At 38.4% G+C, this 21,208-nt stretch overlaps 1 pseudogene; it reads left to right on the forward strand.

Annotated features, from left to right (window-relative positions):
- Window positions 1-21,208, forward strand: part of LOC127635027 (dihydropyrimidine dehydrogenase [NADP(+)]-like) — a 304,510-nt pseudogene that overhangs the window by 50,018 nt on the left and 233,284 nt on the right.

Genomic DNA, 21,208 nt, shown 5'->3' on the forward strand with positions numbered 1-21,208 from the left:
GCTGACCAACAAAAAAATAGTTCCAAGTTCCAAAAGTGGCTTCCAAGTGTTTTCTTTGAATCTGAGTGTTGTTGAGTCTAACCAGTCTGTCAAAAAACAGATCATAGTCTAAGAGACTCGCTCGATGAGTGTTTGGCTATTTCACAATGAACTCCGCTCATCCAATTAGATATGAGAGTCAGAAATATGCATTTTGGAATTTCCATTGTAACCATCACAATGTATTCGGCTGTTTTTTTTATGGGCATTTGCATGTATGTGTTAAAACGAGACGAGACATGATTACGGATTCGTTTCAGCACTAGCCTGCAGGAGCACTTGGTCTTTGGCGCTGAGTGGGTCAGCCCTGATTGCAATGGAGAGGTGCATGGCTGTGTTTGTTGCCAGGACGACAGGGGAGGGGTCGATAACGGCATGGCTCGTGATGGCAGCACTGGAGAGGGGGCACAGAGAGACACTCGGGTTTGATTAAAGAGAAGTGGCCTCAGGTAGACCCCAGCCACTCTGAGAGGCTGAACCACACTTGTGATCTACAGAAAATGGAAAAAGTGTAACAAAAATGATGTATTTACATTATTGTCTCAATATATTTTCTCTTCTGTGTACCAAGGACCTTTCTATATATGTGGCACCAAGGTTTTTTTTTACCAGGCATGCTGGTTTGCTGATACTGGCTGGTCTGTTACAGTGTTAGGGGTTAAAGAAATAAAAGTAGGGATGCAACTAACTACATGTAGTCATTCAGTAGTATGACCATAGCTCAACTATTTTCACAATAGTGTAGCTTTTTTAGTTGTATTTTGAACGCAGCAATGAAGCGGTGGGAGTAACGAATACACTCACCTGAACTGTCCTCTCATTCAAGTGAATCGGTTCTTTCAGACAGCTTATATGAATGAGCCGGTTAAAATAAATGTTTACCTTATATTTAGTTTTGTGAACTCTGATACATTTATTTGAGTTGGTTCTTTTGGATGGTTCAGGTAAATGAACCATGCCACATAAATGAATCACTGATTCACTGGAACCTTAAAGGGACATTGCCTTCTTTTATACAAAATATTTGGTTAATTTCTGCTGTTTATCACTATATTTTATATTTATTAAAATATGGTGTTTTATAAGTGAATATGAAGTATTTATATTCAATTTAATGTCGTCACCCCATTTGTTTAACCCGTACAAAATTAAACAATGGCACTATAGTAATTTTGTAGTAACCATGACATATACCATGATATACAGGTGAAACTCGAAAAATTAGAATATCGTGCAAAATTTCATTAATTTCAGTAATTCAACTTAAAAGGTGAAACTAATATATTATATAGACTCATTACAAGCAAAGTAAGATATTTCAAGCCTTTATTTGATATAATTTTGATGATTATGGCTTACAGCTTATGAAAACCCCAAATTCAGAATCTCAGAAAATTAGAATATTACATGAAATCAATAAAAAAAAGGATTTTAAATACAGAAATGTCGGCCCTCTGAAAAGTATAATCATGCATATGTACTCAGTACTTGGTTTGGGCCCCTTTTGCATTAATTACTGCTTCAATGCGGCGTGGCATGGATGCTATCAGCCTGTGGCACTGCTGAGGTGTTATGGAAGACCAAGATGCTTCAATAGCGGCCTTCAGCTCTTCTGCATTGTTTGGTCTCATGTCTCCCATCTTTCTCTTGGCAATGCCCCATAGATTCTCTATGGGGTTCAGGTCAGGTGAGTTTGCTGGCCAATCAAGCACAGTAATACCATGGTCATTGAACCAGGTTTTGGTACTTTTGGCAGTGTGGGCAGGTGCCAAGTCCTGCTGGAAAATGAAGTCAGCATCTCCATAAAGCTTGTCTGCTGAAGGAAGCATGAAGTGCTCTAAAATGTCCCGGTAGACGGCTGCGTTGACTCTGGACTTAATAAAGCACAGTGGACCAACACCAGCCGATGACATGGCTCCCCAAACCAACACACACTGTGGAAACTCCACACTGGACTTCAAGCATCTTGGATTGTGTGCCTCTCCATTCTTCCTCCAGACTCTGGGACCTTGGTTTCCAAATGAGATGCAAAATTTGCTCTCATCAGAAAAGAGGACTTTGGACCACTGAGCAACAGACCAGTTCTTTTTTTCTTTAGCCCAGGTAAGACGCTTCTGACGTTGTTTGTTGTTCAGGAGCGGCTTGACAAGAGGAATACGACATTTGAAGCCTCAGTCCACTCCTTGTGAAGCTCCCCACACATTTGAATGGCCTTTTCCTGACAATCCTCTCCAGGCTACGGTCATCCCTGCTGCTTGTGCACCTTTTACTTCCACACTTTTCCCTTCCACTTAACTTTCTATTAATGTGCTTTGATACAGCACTTTGAGAACATCCAACTTCTTTTGCAATTACCTTTTGAGGCTTTCCCTCCTTGTGGAGGGTGTCAATGATGGTTTTCTGCACAACTGTCAGGTCAGCAGTCTTCCCCATGATTGTGAATTCAACTGAACCAGACTGAGAGACCATTTAAAGGCTCAGGAACCCTTTGCAGGTGTTTAGCTGATTAGAGTGTGACACTTTGCGCCTACAATACTGAACCTTTTCACAATATTCTAATTGTCTGAGATTCTGAATTTGGGGTTTTCATAAGCTGTAAGCCATAATCATAAAAATTATATCAAATAAAGGCTTGAAATATCTTACTTTGCTTGTAATGAGTCTATATAATATATTTGTTTCACCTTTTAAGTTGAATTACTGAAATTAATGAACTTTTGCACGATATTCAAATTTTTCGAGTTTATATATATATATATATATATATATATATATATATATATTAAATGTACAGTAGCTTCTTTTTCTTGTAGTGTAGCTAACTACCTTTTTTAAGTTATGAGGATTTATAAACTACTTTTACCATTACCGCCACTTCTACAGTCCTTATACGCATATTATGCAGTCTGTGTAGGGCACCAACTCCCCAGGGGGGCACCAGAAACTGCCCTTACTCGCATGATATATGTTATTCAAGGACACGGAAGCAGTCACGGAACACAGTTGAATGGCTCATGCTCGCACCGTCTCGCCACGCTCCATGCTCGCACATTCTCACCGCACCTTCGCAGTTCGCACCATGCACCCACAAACCCCCTATCTCAGAGCTCTGCATAGTGGCCCTGACCTTTATTTTAAGTTATGAGTAGCTTGTAGCTTGGGGAGCTAGAGTTTCAAAGTAGTTTTCCCAACACTGGTCTGTTGGCAAGTTTAATTTTGTATTTTTGTTTTTGCACTTAACAGCTTAAACCAGCTAATCAGGCGGCTTTGTTGTTTTTTCAGGAGGGTAGAAATGTGTCTCTTTAAGTCAGTCATAGTATGTTTGCAGGATGTGGCATGTTGAGTGTAAATTTTACAAGAGATAATTGGCGTTGACGAGAAAGTAAGACAATTTTTTCAGATTTTCTGAAAGAAATGTGGTGCTTGCCTGTTGCTGAGGCTGGTTACTAGAATGTTGGTTTGCAGCTGCTAAAGTTTTCAGAGAGGTTTTTTGCTAGTTGCTATGTGCTTGCTAGGTGGTTGCTAAGGGGTTTTGAATGGTGGGCATTGTTATGTGGTCACCATGGTGTTCTTAGTGGTTTTAGGGTGTTATGGGTGGTTGCTAGTTGGTTGTTAGGGTGTTCTGGCTAGTTGCTAGGTGGTTGCTTACTGTCTCAAGTCAAAAGAGCCCACCCCCAAGTCTCTTTGATATTGTGGTCCCAATAAATATACATGGGTCCCACCTTCAATATAAGTCGATGGGATTCTGTCATCTGCCAGGCGAAAAAGAAAAGCCATATCACTTAAGAAAAGGAACAATACAACTGTCCTCAGTGTAATATTGAGGGACGATTTATGCATCAAATGTAAAAATTTAAGTTTAAGATTTTTGTTGAAATTGCTATCCTAACTTTTGAGCAATAGAAATAGTGATGCTTGCCTTAGCGGGGACCGAATAACCCTCTTAATTTTCTAAAATAATTTCATTATCTTAAGTACATGGTTGTGTGGGAAGCTGGCTTTGTCTGAATGGTTGTACATGTGTTTTCAGAAGTATTACATATTTTGGAAGCAAATGAGTTTGAAGGTCAGCTGTCTGCATCTCTCTAGAGTGAAAGGATGTTGAGTTACTTCAGTTTAGGAATGACAAGCATCTGGTAAGTCTCTCTTGATTCTAAAGACAGCCATTTGGCATGTTTTGATTTGTCCTCAGAACTCGCGTAATTGTTCAGCTGTGAAATGTTTCATGTACTGTTTCCCCAAAGCATTGGAAATGGCCTTGTTGAGATACTTCTATTCAGTGCAAGAATGTGTGTGGGAGTGCTTAGAAAGAGACACAGACATAAAACTACCTTTAAACCATTATTTACTCACCCTCACATTAATCCAAACCCTTATGATATTGTTTATTCCGTGGGACACAAAAGGAGACATTTTAAATAAAGCACAGGTGCCAATTACAATAAATGGGTACTAAAGCTGTAAAGCTGTAAAAAGATGCTAAAACACCATAAAAGCATCTTAAAAGTGGTCCTTGCAACTTATGCACTATATTCCAAGTCCTCTGAAGCTTTGTGTGTGACCATCATTTAAGTCGTTATTAACTGATAGTCTTGACATCCTCCCTAGCTCTCCTTGGAACGTTCATGAGAGAAGCAGCAACGTGAAAGTGTTTTGTTTTTTGTCAGATATTTTCAAAGTATTGTTTCATCTATTGGTTCATCTAAAAAACAACAACACCATATTAATGCTTTGTTCAAGAAACAGACTGATTCGGTTCTCAAGTTTGACTAATAGACTTGATCGGTTGCAGGAAACTGGAGAGGAAGATTATCAGTGAATAATGACCCAAATTTCAGTCTGTGCTATTGACTTCAGAAGACTTGACAAAGCTCACAAGTCATACGTTATGGACTTTTTCGTGATCATTTTACAGTGCTTTATTTTTGTAATTTTGGACCTTGACAGCCCCAATTGTCTTTCAGGAGTGTGATTAAATGATGTCAGAATTTTCATTTTTGGGTGAACGATCTCTTTAAAATATGTTGACTCTCTCTTCCTTTCTCTCTATTTGTCTATTTAGAGTATCCTGGCCCTGAACCTTCAAGTGCAGATGCATGACTACACCGCGGTGAACTGGAGAAAAAGCACTGGATGAACTCAAGAGAAAGGCTGTAAGGTGCGTACCCCTCCTCGACCCTCATCTTTACACTTGCCCCTCACCAGAGCTCTGCAAATAGAAAAGATTGTGCTACCTGGTACTGGACCATTCTGGTTAGCTTTCTGTGGTAGCTGTGTTTTAACATTTTGTTTGGCCTTTTTGAGACCTCTGCAGTTGGACCACAACAGCTAAAACTCAAGTCGAATTTGCACACACACTTGCTCCTAAACAGAGACATCCATTAAAAATACCTTCACATAAGATCATGAAAATATGTGTAGAAATTGACTGGACATGTATGGCTGTACCACACACAAAAGCCTTTAGGTAGCAGGTGATATCAAAGAGCTATCCCCAAGCGGCATTCATTAGGTGCCAAGCAAACATGTCTTATTCACGGTAGCACCACATATGATTTTTAACGGGGTGAAATAAGATTGTGAGGATAGCCTTATGGTCTCTTCAATGGGTTGAACTGCTTTTTTTTTTTTTTTACGTGTTTTGGATTATTCTGCGGACAAAACATTGAAAAAAAGCATCTTTGTGTAGACTCCACAAAGCACAAGTTGTGAAAATAAGACGTGCTCTAAGAGCTTTATACAGCACATGCAATTGAAGAGACCGTAAGTGCACAAAAATCAAATATACCACTATACTGTGCATAAGGTCTGAGGCTAACACAGGCTATGAGGTCATCAGATATGTGGTGCATTGGACTATTAGAGTGCATCTGGCAAATAACAGACGGACAAGTTTGAAAAAAGTTTATTTTTTTAGAAAAACTGAGATTTACATATTTGTATATACATTTTTAATCAGAGAATTATAATTTTTTTATTCTAGCCCTTACGGATGTGGATATATTAGGGAACACTTAAAAGGGTTTATTATAGTGCCATCTAGGGTCGGATGTGGGGTTGTGTATGTGCCTGAGTAGTGACAGGGAATTAGGACCATCTTGCTAAATTTGTGATCTCACGATTTACGGTTTCTGACGCACAGATACTTTTAGGGAAGAAGAAGAAGAAGAAGAAGAAGAAGAAGAAGAAGAAGAAGAAATTCTGTACAAATACAATAGGGTTCCAGCACCTTTGGTGCTTGGCCCGCTAATAATAATAATAAATAATAATGTTTATTTTGTATAGCCTCAATAATGGGAATCTTAGATTTATATCAAATTATCAAAACTATATAATCATGCCCACTTACATTGCAGATATTATGTATCCCATAGCTTTACTCTTAAGGCATAGCACTCATGCAATAAGGCCCATGGTGTTTTGCTTTTGTATAAAACGATGCACTTAAAATAACATACCACCTAAAGTACATGCTAAAACACAGGCTCACACATGCATATGGTCTTTTAACCTCCTTGGACTGTACAGATATTTTATCATAAGACAAGAAAGTGTTGCTGAGCTACATTCGACACACACACACACACACACACACACACACACACACACACACACACACACACACACACACACACACACACACACACACACACACACACACAGATACACTCACTAAAATGTAATTATCTTACGATTCCAGGCACATGCCATCAAAGTCTCAGGAATATCTCCCCAGACCAGTGTGCTTCAGGAAGGGTTTGTGTTTTTTGGCAGGTGGCCGCTATGCCTCGCCTGTCCTTTAAAGGCAACTGAGCCTCCTGTTCGTTTGATGCAGAGACTCAACAAGATGGAGGTGTTTTGTAGGGGAGATTATCTAGTCCCTGCTGACAGCACTGTTGCTAAGCACAGCTGCCTAATTCATCACTCTAATCAATGGGGATGGGTCGCAGGCCTGATTTAATTCATAAAGGCTCTGTGCTATAGATTGAACATATGGCATATGATTTGTACTGTATCAAGAGTATATGTGTGTGTCTTTTGCCTTGCTATGCTTGTGCAAATATTTTTTTTAGTAATATTGTGCATGCATTTGTGGATTCATTTAAAACATTTGACATAAAGCACTTTCCACAATTTGGTAATAGTATGGTGTTCCAGTTCAAATTAAAGGCACAAATCCCACATGTGTTACCATGAGAACTGTTAGATAGACTTTTGTGTGCTTTTTGCCTGTAAAATGTATTTTTTTTTTGTTAAGTATTTCTTCATAAGCTGCATTTCTTCTTGTCAATTCACCTATAAATGCCATAGGTTCTTCTTGAAAATTCATGATAGTGTCATGATAACGGTTTTCCTTATGGATCGCCCACCACAGATTTATCCCCTATGTAAAGAAAAAGCAATGAATATTTTAGTGATCCTTAAAATAACTTTTGTTTTGTGCCTGAAGCAGCATCATAATTGTCCTATGTGATTGTTCGAATGCTAGAGGGGCTGTATACTTTGTTTTACAGGAAATCCGTGAGTGCTGGATGTCTATAGTTTCCAAATGAGTTCCTGTGAAAATACGGTGGCATGTAGTCAGCTGTTATCTCTCTCTGTCAGGGCTCAGGTGCCCACGTATTTCCTCCCTTCCCCTTGGGCACTGGAGCACATTGTCGATGAGGTGATTTCGCTACAGTTCCCTGCAGGCGATATCTCGTACAGAACCCAGTATAAGTTGAAGCTATTAGCTGACCAGAGCCTCACCAATATTTGTCTTTCTGCTTCAATAGCACAGGTTGAGGATGGAGATAATCTCCCAAACAAAAACATTTGCGAGTTTTGTGGAGACACACTTGAAGTGCCCTTGTTTTTGCAGATAACGCTGCTGTTTACTGATGGTTTTCTTTTTATAATCTGTCTGGATGGTCTAATGCAATTGAATGAGTCTGCATTATGATCCTCATGTCTTGTGAAGGGCAGTTATATCTGCTAAAAGCAAGAGCTGAGTTTTATTTTCCCTTTTGTTTTAGGAAAGTCAAAGGTGGAGAAGAAGAAATTACAACACAAAAAAAAAGTGTAGCTATCTTAATAGAAGCCATCTTTACGCCATGTTTGAATCAAAAAGCGAAATCGTTTCAGGAGAGCTGCTTTTTTTTAGCCAGTTAGAAAACTAGCCAATCAGAAACGCTCTTTCAGTTTGCTGACATGCCTTTGGGTTTTGAAAAGATGACGTGTGACTGATATTAGCAGGCAGCTGGACTCAACTATAGCACCTTTAATGCTAACACTAGCAAAGTTGTTACATTGATGGTTCAGTCATTGTCAAGGTAACAACATCTGGCATAAAAAGTGACATTAAAGAATTGTAACTGCGTTTTGATGATGCATGGAGGGCAGCAATGCTTTTAAAAGATTGAAACGGCGTGGTTTTGTGTCTGACAATTTCCTGGAAGTTTACTGGTTTTAAGTGGCTGTTGTATATGTTTCATTCCCTCTACCCAAACAATTCTACAGTAATTTATTTAGAAGCAGCTCATAGAACATCTACTGAGGCCACAGACTGTCTAAGGCTCTGTTTGTGTATCTATGTCTGCCTTGTGACCTTCTTCCTTGAAGTTTTCTCTGTTCTCTGTCATTGGCTGGGGCTTTATAGTTTAGACTGCTTATAGTTTATTAGGCGTCAGAGCTAATTGCATTAATGAGACATGATGAAAGGGAAACGAGGGAGAGAAAAAAAAAAAAAACTTAATTTGAATCCTTTCTGGAATTCGTTAAATAATTCAAATTTGCTTTAATAATTTCTGCAGCGCGCCGGGTCACTGCTGAGGTCCAAATAAGGAGTGTAAACTGAATATCTTAAATAGATTTTCTTTTATAGCAAAATCATCTTCTTTCTTGAATCTAGTCTCGACCCTGCACTCGTTAGATGAATAAATTATGGACAAATTATCGCAATTCGGGCACTAAACGTTTTTTCTAAGACATGTAAGGGTTCTTTGAGGCATTTAAAGTTAGTAATTATGTTTCTACTAAATAGGATCATTCAATGAGACATTCTTGGTTTGATTTATAAATTCTTGTCTTCTATGGAGGCAAAGGTCTCGATTTGTTTTTCCTCTGTATTTAATTTATACAAATTTCTTATAGTTATCCATCTGTCTGTCTGTCTGTCTGTCATATCCCTTCTACCAATCTGTCTATCCATCCATTCATCTATGTATATATCTGCCTGGCTATTCATCTACGCATGTATCTATCTATCTATCATCTGACCATCCATCCATCCATCCATCCATCCATCCTTAATTCCAACGATCTATCATCCCTTCTGTCTGTCTGTCTATCTATCTAATAACATCCATCCATCCATCCATCTAATAACATCTATCTATTAATATCCATCCATCCATCCATCAACATCCATCCATCCAATAACATCCATCCATCTAATAACATCTATCTATTAATATCCATCCATCCATCCATCAACATCCATCCATCCAATAACATCCATCCATCTAATAACATCTATCTATTAATATCCATCCATCCATCCATCAACATCCATCCATCCATCCATCCAATAACATCTATCCATCTATTAATATCATCCATCCATCCAATAACATCCATCCATCCATCCAATAACATCCATCCAATAACATCCATCCATCCAATAACATCCATCCATCCATCTTCAACAACAACATCCGTCCGTCCGTCATTCCACATCCATCCGACCATCAGCATCTATCCGTCCGTGCGTCCGGAATTGGCAATTAACTAAATAATCCAAAACACTTAATTGCAGAGATCACATCTGTTGTCTTGACATCTGGAATGGTAGATGTCATGTTAAAACACTGACTTTGTTTTTAATAAGATATAGAGATTTATATAAATGGGTAGGAGACACAACATCTATAAGCTTTTGTTTCATCATCATCGTCATCATCATCATCATCATGGAGATTTTAGTTTAAAATATATATGAAAGTATGAGTATATTTATTTTTACATTTACATTTAAGCCCTTGGCAGATGCTTTCAAGTTATGCATTTGATCAGTTTCTGTGTTCTCTGGGATTCGAACCCAAAAGTGTCCAAAACAGGTCGGTTACTGAGATTAAGTGAGCAGTATTCAGCTGGTCATGTGATATAAACATGGTGGCCCCATGAGGGGACCCTCCCCATGTAGAATTGAACAGCTTTTATAAGGTGAAATGACTGGAGTTTTCATCTCATGTGAGTCCTCATGATTTTATACATACATTTCCAAATACATTTCATTTCATGAGGAGTCAAACTTTTTTAATGAGGAAAAAAATTATTGAGTGCAGAAATTAATAGTTTCAGATGGAGTGTAGCATATCTCACCGCAGGACATGTCAACCTCTTAAAAGTATTTCATGTCAACTATCCATCTTCACTTTTTGCTTCACTTCATTGGATGCTGACCAACAAGAGTTGATATGCTTTGGCCTAGTCAATGGGTTACTTTAACACAGGCTTTTGTCTTAAGTAGTGAATTAAACTGTGTGCAAGCACTCGCCTCTAATTATATGGTACAATTATACAACACAGATCAACACAAATATTGATTGCCACTGCCTGAGCATATATCAGGCCAACTAGAATGCAAGTTTCGGGTTGCGAAAAAGTGTTCAGTGAATTTTATATTCTGGAACACACATACACCCCCACACCCAACACCCACCCATACTTATAATGCCACCGTTTTCTCCTTTCTCACAGGATTTAGCTGCTACTACAGGGATTATAGCACCACATTTGCTGCCTAATCCATTCAGGCGAAGGGGAGGAGATTACAACGTTGGGGTTTGATGTTAATAGAAACCCTTACTAAGTCCCTTTTTTTGCATTCCATGCTTCTTAATATATAAAGGAAAACACAGTGTGATTTTTTTCTTTTTTTTTAATGCCTGCTTTGCTGGCTGTGTTTGTTACTGGGCATATTAGAATAATCTGAATCATTTTAGCTGAAAACAGATCTCTTTCTGTCATGCTTTTTGATTAATATGATTTTCGACAGTCACTCATATACAGTTGGTCCTCTTCTCATTTTCTATAGGGTCTTTTCTCTCTTTCTGATGTGATTTATTATCGCAGCTTTTCTTGCATAGAATGATTTGATAGGGATCCCTTAAAAAGCATATCACAGACTTGACAAGAAGCGTGTCATTTCACTATACTTAATGAGTGTTATTAATCACACAAAATGAATGTTTATAAATCTCTTGAGGAACGTTAATCTACTCGATTTGACAATCTGAGGTGTAACATTCATGGCTTTTAGGTTATGTCTGTTAGCTTTAAGGTCGTTATGCTGTGTACAGATTTTTGTCCTTTTTTAAAATGCTTTTTGGAATGAGATCATCCTCTACCCCTCATACTTCATTCTTCTGAGTGACACATTATTATTATTAATTACCATATCTTCTGGAAATAAAGTTGCACCTGAATAGGACTGCAACTAACAATTATTTTGATAATCGCCTAATCTAATGATTATTAGAACAATTTTTCGACTATTCGGGTGATTATGATTAATCATTGCCTCTTAACTGACTATTCAGCTTGTGCCTCGACTTACAAGGTTGTATTTAATGTGCGTACTAACAAAATCATATTACATACACATACAATTAAATATCACATACAATTAAAATATTTTAAATATTTTTAAAATACCTCTAAATTACCTTAACTGAATTACAAGAAAAAAACATGGAATTTTTATTAAATTTAATTCAGTAAAAAAATTCACTGCAAAAAAATCTTATTATAATCAAGAGTTTTGTCTTGTTGTCCATTTAAATGATCTGTAAATCCTTAAAACAAGATACATTTACTTGAAAAGCAACATATACTATATTTAGTTGCTTTCAGAGATTGTATATTGAAAACATTGTGTATTTTTTCACTTGTTCATATATTCGTATACAAGATATGTTCTCTGAAAGCAAGACTAAATATCTTATATGCTGCTTTTTAGGTAAATGTATCTTCTTTTAAGAATTTTTCAATATTTTATTCAACATTCTCCCAAATTTCTGGGTGGTGAAATTCTGGGGTAGTGGTGGCGTAGTGGGCTAAGCGCATACCTTGTAATCAGAAGGTCACTGGTTCGATCCCCACAGCCACCACCATTGTGTCCTTGAGTAAGGCACTTAACTCCAGGTTGCTCCGGGGGGATTGTCCCTGTAATAAGTGCACTGTAAGTCACTTTGGATAAAAGCATCTGCCAAATGCATAAATGTAAATGTAAATTTTGGAAAACTAGCCAAAAAAAGACCAATCAAAAATACATTTTGTTGCAGTGTATATTGAGCTAAGACTACACTCTCTACATTTTGATCACTTCAATCCATATTTAACGCACAAATACAAGTTTTCTCTTCTTAATTGAGTTGCCTATTTTCATTACGATAAGATTGTTATCCAATACATGGCAAGCAATCACGTTATAAGCAAGCTGCTGTTAACGCATTTGAGGGACAAGTGTTCCCACGCCAGAGTGTGCATCAGCCGGGTTCAGTTTCAAGCTCTCCACCTTAGATTGGTTCACTTTACGTGACTCCTAGAAGCGGTGCTGACCGCACAGAGAAATGCCAGTTTCAGAGTTTGTTTGTGAACCTTATTATGTAAACTTTAATAAAGGATTCATTAAAGATATAAAGCCGGTGTGTTTGATTTTTAGAAGCTCTCTCACGCAAGTTTTGCTTAAGCGGAATGCCAGATCTGGCTCCGCTTTATTTAACTATGACAGTGCTTCTGTGTTTACTGTCATTCCCTCATACTTTGTGACGAATGGTTTAATATATTAGGATGCAATGTGTTAGATCTGTGTTATGTGTAAACCCTGAAATGCAGTTTTATAATATTGTGGGAATGTTCATTCTCTTCCGATTGAATTTCAAATATGGCTGTATTTGAGGGTCTGCATGATGTTAGCCAATCAGATCAGCAGGCGTTTGAGTTGACGTTTAAAGGAGGAGCTGAAGCCAAAACCAAGTGTTTAGACAGAGGGCCAGACACAGGGTTGAAAATGATCATATATTACAAAATTATGACTGTTTGGTGAACAAATACTTCACTGATATTATCAGTGGAACTCAGGGAAGATAATCTGCCAACAACAATACCACAAAGAAACGGTTTAGAAAGTTCTGTCACACCCACGATACCAATTATGGCTCTCATTGTCCAATCACCCATTTTTCTGATATATGCGACCCTCTTTGCAATGTATTAGTTATCTGGTTCACTGACTGAATGTTTTTACTACAAGTGTGATATAACTTCATTTTGTGGGCATGTGAGGAGTTGTGTTTGACAGCCATCTAGAGTTTGTTACAATTATACATTTATGATGGACAAAATATTTAAACTGGTTTCACAAAGTACCTTGTTCTTGATGTTTTCATCTGTTTTTGTGCATGTGTGTTTGACCAGCTGGCATCAGTTATGAATACATTATGTATATAAGGCACAGGACCTTTCAGATGATAAAAAAAATTCAACTTATATTCCCAAAAATACGGTAGTGACCACTTCGTAAAAACTCAGCCAAAACATGGAGAAGGGTTGGCAGTCCTAAGAACATATCACATTTCATTTTGTATATTTTCTTGTTCTCATGTTAATGTGGAAAAAAACTGTATAAATATATGTGACTGTTTTGAAAAAGGCACTTACCTATAGATAACATGACCAGCAGACTTTGACTTCAGAGACATCGGTAGGATATCCATTAATGCTGCATGATTGATTGAATTAAGATTGAAATTGCAGTATGGCCTTGCATGATTACAAGGGAGCAAGGGGAACCCTCTTGCGGTCTGGACGGCATTATTCATTACCAATATAATACCAAATATAAAAGGGGTTTTTGTTCCTTTTAATTAAAAATAAAAATATGTCATGAAAATGACATTTTCGTGGAATTCCCCAACATATGCTTAATATGAATTTGTAATGTTTTGTCATATACAGTACATGCAAAATGTGAGTTTTGTTGTTTTGCACTGCAAAAACAGGAGTGCAAAAGTTTTTTTTAGAGAAAATGAGGAGCCCTCCAGTATCCATCCTTTTTCAATAGAAACTATGTCAACACAGGAAAGAAAACTGCACTCATCAGGCGATTTTTATGGGGTCTTTATAATTCATTATGGTGATATTACACAAACTGCTGACTTTCAGACACTAATTAACTCCGCCAATTGAAATTTATTGTCACATTTGGGTATTTGCTATTTTTTGCTCTTCATCATTGTTAAAAGAACTAAAGTTTGATTTTTGGCAGTGTAAATCACTTATGTGTGTGTGCACAGACCTTGGTGGCTTGCGAAGAGAGAACACTCGTGTGTGGTGCCCACGCATATTATTTCCCAAATATCTCTGCTACCAGATGCAATATTTTCTTGTCACCCACAAGCTCAGACAGTGCAATAATTATACATTTCCAATATCCATTGTGTTTTTTATTGTTTGAGCAACATAAAATAAAACATTTACTAATGCCACTTAGTTGAATGAGAACAGCATGAAGGGATGAGGGGGGAAATTTTATTAAAAGAAAAATGCACTTAGTCTGTAATCGTGTAAATCGAATGTTAGTCAGAATTAGCAAGCACAGTCTAGTATTAGATTCCGAACTCTTCTTTCCCTCCATGTGCCCCACCAAACACTAAGTTTGCCACAGTTGCTACTTGGGACCATCCAGGGCAGAGATGACGGGACAGACCAAGGGGGAGGTTTTTGGAAATGGTCATAGTCCGGTGGCTAGGGAAGACGCCTCCAACAAGGGAGTAGGTTCTGGTGGTTGGGAGGAGGCTCCAGGAATGGGGTGGGATCTGGTGGCCAGGGAAGAGGCTTGAAGAGAGGGTCAGAGTAAGGTGGCAGCAGGGAAGCAGCCGCAATGGACTTTACATACAGGGACGGGAATCCAGGGTCAACGGGAATCACTGGACAACAGACACACTGGGTAGGGCAGGCAGGGTAACGGCTACTGGGGAGAGGTCAGGAACAGTCACAGGGAAAGGTTCGGTGTCAGCGGCAACCATATGAGTGTTATCAGGATCAGCAGCTGCCGCAGGGGAGAGATCAGTAATTACCACTGCCCAGACACAGAGGAAGGTGATAGCCTGGTAAGAGATGGTAAGCTCAACTGGCATACCAACCTCAACAGACGGTAATGCGGGCAGCAGTAGGGGAATGACCTTCGTAGCTGAGCTCGCTGGCAGGGGAACGGCCTCCGTGGCCGAGGATGCTGGCAGTGGCAGGGGAACAGCCTCAGTGGCCGTAAGCTCAGACAGTGAGGAAGAGGGCTCTGTAGCTGGAAACACTGACCGGAGGACAGGAACTGGACAAGACTGAACAGCAGTGGTGACAGAGGATCATCTCTTCAGGCTCCTCTTTACTCAAGGATGGGTGGGAGAGCTATAAGCGTCTCGACTGCTTCCTGGCAGTCAACCATGGACTCTGTGAATGCCTCTCGGCATCTGGAGGTGGACCTTTTTCCTTTCCGGTGAGGCTTAATCTTGGCTGAACCGGAGAGTGGAAAAGTGATGTTTAATGAGAGTCTCATCTAGGTACAATTCTTGATCCGCATTCAGGATATCCTGAGCAAAAACCTGAACCAGTCTTGACAGTCAGGAAATCTGAAGTCTTGAGTTGTGCTTCAGGAGACGGTCTCCTGCCTGTAGGAGCTGGGTGGAGGAACAGACCCAAGAGCACCTGACCTGAATACAATAACAGAAAACTGAATTAGAAACCAGTGCTAACAAACCGAATTACTGGGAAAAACACCTATCAGACAGAGAGAAGAATCTGACACAAGACAGAGCACACAAGGGAAATATAAAGTGAGAGAAATCGGGAGGGTACCAAGGGAATACAGGTGGGGACCATAAACTAATAATCAAACTGGTAACAAGGCAACAAGGCAAACGAGAGAGCAGGGTTATCACTAAAGACAAGACAGACACGATTTCTCAAGGAAATGAGAAAACACGAAACCAAGTGCATTCACTTAACACAAGACCGAGACTAACAAGACATGAGTGTCAGGGCTCTGCCACAAAAGTCAGGAAGACAAATCTAAGGGCAGAACCCTGACAACTTCTTAAATTAAGTAAGTCCAAACAACTTAACGTACAGTACATACTCCATTAAAATTTTGTTTGGTAGATAATTCAACTTTGGCTTTAGGTATGTTCTCTGTTGTTGCTTTTTGTAAAATGTAAGAATACATTTTGGGCAAGTCCCATTGATTTACACTGATTCATTATTCAAAATGTAACCGTCAGTCATCGTAATATTTGCAAACCGAATTGTGATTGGTCTTACTTGCATTTGGTGCATACTTAATTGTGATTGGTCTCGTTGTCTTTGCATATACTGTATATTAGATATTTATGTTTGTTTTGTTTATTGATCTATATACAGTGCAATGGTGTCTTGCAGTTTTCCTTTACAGTCTTTTACCATGGCATCACATTTTTAAGATGCTCCGTTAGTTCAACTAATAATTATAATATCCTTCTGGATATCCTGTAGTTGGTCAAACAACTTGCAAAACAACTTATTTTTTTCTCATTTTCTCTCTATTTCTCTCTCTTTTTTTTTTTTTTACAGCCATATGCTTGTTGTTTCCTTCTCACTCTGGGAGTTTGTGATTGATATGAGCTGTCAGATTCTGAGTGGAGACAAACTATCATCTGCATTGAATAAAACAAAATAATTCACAGTCAAGTTTACTGTTGAAATCACATTATATGTTACTGTAGATTTTACCACCAAGAAGCCAACTAGCACAAAGCTTGAGCTTGAAGTCAGTTACCAATACTACTGTTAGATTAAATCAGGGGTAATATAGACCAAAACACCACTGCATTGGTTAGAGCCATTTGACCAACATACTGTATGTAACATACATATTGATGGAATTAAATCACCTTATTGACAAGAGCAAGTCCATTCTTCATTGGTGTCTATATTACACTATATCACATGTGTTCCAATCTATTGCTTATGTTTAAGATATTGTGTATATCTGGAGTTAATGAGAGCAATGTTTTCCTGTAATTACCCACTTGTCCATACCAGAGGCTTCATTCAAACTCTGCACATACCTTTAGGGGTCAGGGGCTGGAGAGGCCGATTGCCATGACAACTGCGGTCCAACCCCCAGAACACGTCAACATTTTGTACGAGCCAAGGAATTGGCCATGTCACTGCTGATGATGAATCACACAGCACAACCCCTGAAAGTGTGGTACAATCTGTATAAGCATTAAGAGCATAAGTGTAACTTGTGCCCCTATAGATTTTTGTAATGGATTTTGAATGCTTCTAAAAAGTAATTTGTATCTTTGATGATTAAAATGCAGGGATATTGTTGGTAAAAAAGTGTTTGTCTAAATTGCTGTGACAGAAATCAGTCATTCACCTGTCTAAATATGGTCCGTCCAATCAAATCACACCTTCAGCATATACGTTAAAACCCACTAAACTTAACACATCCAACATTTATGTCCAACTCTACTATGTTCTTACACTACTACAATGCACTTATAGGCTTGGGATCAATGCCTGTTTCACGCATCAATAATCAGAAAATGTTTCTGTTATTATCTATCTATATATATATAAAAAAAAATCTGATATAAATAGGGCTACTTGTTGCACAATAGTTTTTGTCTCTTTATATCTATTAGAGGGGGTCACTCACTGGACGTGTTTGGTCGACAAAATGGCGTCTTCTAAAATTAGAAATAATTATTTTCTAAGAAGGTATGCACACCACCACCAACAGACAATTAATTTTTAGTTACATATATGCCTTTTTGTGGTTTGACAGCTTGAATGAAACCTATTAAAGCATACATACAGACACATTTCATTATAAACATCGCCATTTCTAGTCATTCAGTTTTTGACTAGATTCACAACTTTGAAGGCCATCTGCTCCACATTGACAGCTTCAGTATTAAGAACAGTAAATGTTATATTACCCCCTTGTGGTCTCCCAAAGCTATTACGCCAGACTACTTTAAATGGAAGGCCAACTGACAGTGAATTTGAAAGCACACAAATTAGGCTTCTAATTAAAATCTCAGCTAATGTTAATATATCAATGCCTCAAAACTTATTGAGAAAATGTGCAGTCATGAGCACCCAGTGAGCCAGGACTGTCATTGGTGCCCCATCAAAAAAAGATAAAGAATAATAGGTTCATGTAGCCCGTGGTTGAGAGCTTTGGGGAACACTCTCGCTGATGATGTTGGAGTGGATTATGTTCAAAGGCTGTGTAACAACCCCAATCAATGAGATGTATCGCACATGCACAAACATCCAAACATCCAAACAAATATCAGCTTCTTCTTTGTCATCTAATTTCTCTGCCTCTATCTTGCTCGTTCTCTCTCTCTCTCTCTCTCTCTCTCTCTCTCGCGCAGAGCTGCGTGAAGCTGGAGAACAATTTCGATGACATCAAACACATGACTCTGAAGGAGCGTGGAGCACTTCGGGAAGCGGTGAGGTAAGACCAGGTCACCATGGCAACAGCCATAGATGTGGCGAGGACCAAAGTACCGTTGGTAGTGGTCGAGGGGGGATTATGGGGAGTCATTCTTCATTATTTAGGGGAACAAATTAGTTTATTGCCGCCGTTTAGTCAACCTCTCAAAGGTATTAATTTGTGCGTGGAGAGCCCTAAGGGCTCGAGATCAGCTATATGGCGACCAGGAGTAAACTTTGCTTGGCTAACGTGTCAATGTATAATTTAAATCTCTGGAGTGCAATATCTGAACTGCTTGCACATTTTGTCTTGGTGGTCGTACTTGTCTGTTTCTTTTCCATGTTTAGCTTGTCATGAAAAGTTCAGTCATTTGTAGTAACATGAAATGGCATTCTCAACCTATTTTACTTCTGAATGTCACTTTTGAGTGAAAGAGGGTATTTAATGAGAAAGAATTTAGGATGGGACCTGATTTCATCCAGCAGGTATGGATTGGATTGTGAAAAGTGCCTGGGACATGCTAAAATGGAGCCAGGTGGTTGGAGGCATTGGTGATGTCAATCAAAAAGGTAAATCATTTTAGCATTTAGTCAAAGTAAATTTGTACATTTGGTTAATAGGCTACAAAAAAAATATATTTTTTCCCCTTTGGATTAACATGAACTGTCAATTGTGCAAAACAAATTACCAGGGAATTAAGACTTGCACAAGCCTTGAAATCCTTTTTAGAAAATTCATGGAAATTTTCATAGTGAATTAAATAGGTTTAGTTTTAAAATATTTAATTGGCTAGAAATTGCTTGTTGCACAGGTAATGAAACAGGGTCAAATTTCATTCCATGTTGACTTTAAAAAGATTTTTGGTCATTCAATAGAGGTAACTGGGATGAGAAATCGTCCCGGGATTTTACATAGAAACTGGCCCAAAATTGCTGAGCTAATCGCTGTCCTTTTCTGCACACTGCTGCCCCCTTCGGTATATCGCGGTGCTGTTTTGTGGCCTGTTCTCCATAACGCGGCGGCCCATTTCACGGCCGGCCCACCAGCCAGCCCGGTTCTCCCGATGGCCAGTCCACCACTGATTGGGCCCAAAGTGCGTCTGCCCACCGGGAAAATGCCCGGTATGCCAGATTACCAATCCAGCCCTGGTAATCACTAAACCACAGCTGTGACCTCATCGGCACTAAAATTGCTTAGCAAGTTGTTAATCATTGTTCTGGTTTTGACAGCCAACAACTTCTTTGAATAAAAAGTAGCTTCTCTTCACAAGTCACTATATTAAATCCTATGTATTAAAAAGAAATAAACCATATTCAATTAATTTTTCATCCACTTTCATCTCACTGATCCACAGTGCAAGAATATATTTATTGAGCAATGTGTTGAGATGACAGGAACTATACTCTGTTGTCTGTGTAAAAATCTCTCCTAATCTGCTTAACTTCATTAGAAGAGATAGGGGAGGATTACAGTCAACTACATGAATATGAACGTGATTCCTAGCAATATTAAAGCGGCTCGTAGATAAATATATCATCAGGGATGCACAAACAGCATCAAAATAGCAATTAAATAAATTCCTGTAATGGAAAACTGGCCGTTAGTTGCCAGGATTATGAATTGTGGCCAGGTTGTGGTGATAATTGTCTGGATCAATAGCAAAGTTTATGTCAGGAAGCGTGCTACTTTACTTTTCTGCTGATGTAACCATGACCATGTTTTTGAGGGATAATATTATTAACTTATCCAATAATATAAATCCAGACAAATCACTACAAAATGATCCAGTCAAAGCCAGATGGATAAAATCAAGTCTCGCCCTAGTACAGCTTTTTTTATGGAATTTCTGACAGAAATAATTATATTGTGAAATCTGACATTGATATTAAATCATAAAATTCCATGATATAAAATGACTCATACAGTAATGTAAGATTTTAGTCATACAACCCACCTGTACGTTATATATTGTTTCCCTCACTAAACCAGTTGTAAACAGGGTCTAAAATAAGTGCAGCCGTAGCTAGGGAATGCTATAGAATGACATCCGGCAGAAGACGCACCCACATTTAGTTTTACTCAAAAATACATCACATTATGGAAATGAAATTATTTGCAAATGTAATTTCATGTTATTATTTTTTTTCGACTGAGGCAAGAATCTTTTACTGAAGAAATATTTTAGTTTTCTTTAGATTTCGTAAACGTTAACAGTGTTAATCAAATGAATGGGTTTCTTTTTTAACTGAATCTCTGTCAGAATCAGTCTAAATATTTTAGTTTCACTCTGCCAAATTTAAATACATGTGTTAGTATAGTAACCGCACTGCTGTTTCTTGCTTGTGAGAATTAATGTGAGTTTTTCTTAGAGGATTTGCAGGTGAAATTAAAATTAAAATGTGTTTTTGTCTCAGGGATTTATCTGATGTCATGCTGTTCACCGTTTGCTGCCCACCGCCGGCCACTGAAGAAAATGCCATTTTTACCTGCTAATTAACAAGGCAAAAACAGAATAAAAGAGAATATAATTAGAAATGCAAATCTTAAGAGAGCTTCTAATTGACCCTGTAGTAAGCTTCCAGGGTGGCAGAGGTGTGCATTCGGCTCAGATTGGTGAAGATTGAACAGGTTCCTTCCCTC

This window comes from Xyrauchen texanus, chromosome 42 (assembly GCF_025860055.1).
Source record: "Xyrauchen texanus isolate HMW12.3.18 chromosome 42, RBS_HiC_50CHRs, whole genome shotgun sequence".
Lineage (NCBI taxonomy): Eukaryota > Metazoa > Chordata > Actinopteri > Cypriniformes > Catostomidae > Xyrauchen > Xyrauchen texanus.